Here is a 2,709-nt window from a genome sequence, read left to right as displayed (position 1 = left end):
ATTTGCCATTTAGGGACATTTCAGGTAAATAGAATCATATAGTATGTAATCATTTTCCTGTGGTTTCTTTCATGTAGCATAATGTTTTTGAGGTTCTTCTATATTGTACCATGTATCAGTACTCTGTAACATTTTTTTGCCAAAAAGTATTCCATCTTAAGGATATATGCATTTTGTTTATGTATTCACCAGTTTGACATACATTTGCTTGGTTCCATTTGGGGGTAACTATGAATGATACTGTTATGAACATTCATGTATAAATCTTTGTATAGACCTATATTTTCATTTCTCTTTAACTTTTTCAGCATTTTTGCTCAAAACTATTTTTTGGAGGCTGCATCATTTTACAGTCCCACCAGTAGTATGTGAGGGATCCAGTTTTTTCATAATCTTATAAACCCTTGTTTTTGTCTCTTTTTTATTACAGAGTTATCCTGGTGGGTGTGAAAGGATATTTCTTTGTACTTTTAATTTGCATTTCCCTAATACTAATGATTTTGAGCATCTTTTCATTAGTTTATTGGCTATTCATATAACTTCTTTGGTAATATGTCTATTAAAATATTTTATCCATTTCTTAGTTGGGTTATCTGCCTTCTTATAATCGAGTTGTAAGAGGTCTTAATCTGTTCTGGGTATAAGTTCTTTATCAGATATATGATTTGCAAATATTTTCCTTAGTCTGGGGCTTCTTTGACTTTCTTAAATGACCGTAAAGTAAAGCACAAACACTTTCAATTTTGATGAAGTCCAATTTATCCATTTTTAAATTTTTTAGTTACTTTTCTTGAAATGGATCAGTTATTTAATTAGGTTCTTTGTAAGAAATTTAGAACACTGACTTGTGAGGGTAAACTCCATTTGCGAGAGAAAACACAGAGCAGAGGTAGCCCTGAAGCTAAGAAAGAGCTTCGATTTTTGGCAGAATTTGAGTCCACAGCTTTCTGATCAAACTTGAGCTGTTCTGTAGTCCCATACTTCTCTTTCTCCAAGTGGAAGATCTCACCTGTACACAGCTTCTTCTTCTTGAGGTAAGCATCCATAAGATGTTTTGGGATTTTAACACAGTAGATATAAGTTCTGGTGGATGTAGCAATGACAAATTTCTGGTGTGTTCTATGCAGAGGAACTCAGTTGAGGGCCAGAAGTCCAGTCACAAGTAGCAAGTTACTGCTCAGTGGCTTCAGGAAAACCACCTTCTTGTCTCTGTGGTACCCAGTGAGAATGATCAAAATGGTGCCAGGAGTGATCCTAGCTGGCAGTTTTCTCACATGCTGACTGAAAGGTTTTGGCTTGGGTTTTTGTTTTTTTTTTTTTTTAAGATTTTATTTATTTCTTTGAGAGACAGAGAGCACAGAGCAAGAGAGAGAAGCAGACTCCCTGCTGAGCAGAGAGCTCGACATGGGGCTCCTGAGATCATGACCTGAGCTGAAGGGAGACACTTAACTGAATGAGCCACCCAGGCAACCTGACTGAAAGGGTTTTTTTTTTTTTTTTTGCCATGGCTCAACAGCTTTCAAGGCACATCTTCAGTAGGATAATACCGAAGCATTTTGTGAAGTTTAACCACTCGGGTACCACCATTCTTGTCACCATCTGGTTTTGTGACAGTAACAATCACCTTCTCCTTCTTTTTCTTATCAACCACAGATTTAGCTGCTGAATACTTCCTCTTGTACATGGCCTTTCTGGAATATGTAGCTGACCAGGAATATCTACCAATTCCTCTGACTAGGACAGGGCTTTGGCTGTGGTGGGGCTTCCCGTTCTTTGGTGTTTTGGCCTGGAGGTTACCATTCTTAACCTTGCCACAAGCATCAGGCTCCTTTTTTTTTTTTTTTAAGATTTATTTATTTATTTGAGAGAGGAGGGAGAAAGCCCTCTGCAGGACTCCATCCCACAACCCCAAGATCAAGACCTGAGCCAAAATCAAGAGTCGGTCATTCAACCAACTGAGTCACCCAGGCCCTCCAGCATCACACATTTTGTCTTCAGGTTTTTTCTCTTTAGTATCCAGCTTCTCAGATTTTTCACCTGCCATCTTTCAAGATGGGGAAGAGTGAATTTATCAATTTTTTTAAAGTTAACTTTTGTGTATGATATGAGATAAAGACTTAAATCCATGTTCTTATATATGGACATCCAGTTCTCTTCAGAACCATTTGTTGAAAAGGTAGCTCTTTACCCCCGTTGAACACCTTGGCAGTTTTATCTCAGAGCAACTTACCCTAAACGTGCAAGTTTATTTCTGGACTCTCGATTCTGTTCTATTGATCTATTTCTATCCTTATGCAAAAGATCTATTAAAAACTTACTAGAAAGTTAGTTTTAATAATCAAGATGGTTATTAAAAATCAAGAAGCCCTCCATTTTGTTTTTCTCAAAAAAATGGCTATTTGGGGTTTTTTTCATTTTCATATAAATTTTAGAATTTTATTGCCCAATCTGCAAAAAAAAGCTGAAATTTTTATAGATATTCCATAGAATCTATCCATAAATTTGGGAAGAATTGCCATTTTAATAATATTGAGTCTTGCAATCTATTAATATTTACTTAGATCTTTAATTTCTTTTTGCAGTGTTTTCTTTTTTATTTGAATTCAATGAGCCCACATATAGTACATCATTAGTTTTCTAATCTTCAGTGTACACGTCTTGAACATCTTTAGGTAGATTTATTACTCAGTGCTGTATTCTTTTTGGTGC

The 2,709-nt window shown here is 35.9% G+C and overlaps 1 pseudogene; it reads right to left on the bottom strand.

Moving 5' to 3' along the window:
• Positions 1–319: 319 nt before the first annotated feature.
• Positions 320–2,396, bottom strand: LOC103675748 (annotated as a pseudogene).
• Between the last annotated feature and the right edge of the window lie 313 nt (positions 2,397–2,709).

The sequence above is a fragment of the Ursus maritimus genome, unplaced genomic scaffold, assembly GCF_017311325.1.
Source record: "Ursus maritimus isolate PB19 unplaced genomic scaffold, ASM1731132v1 scaffold_26, whole genome shotgun sequence".
Taxonomy (NCBI): Eukaryota; Metazoa; Chordata; class Mammalia; order Carnivora; family Ursidae; genus Ursus; species Ursus maritimus.
Note: the sequence above shows the minus strand (reverse complement) of the source record. Positions and strands in the feature narration are given on the sequence as shown.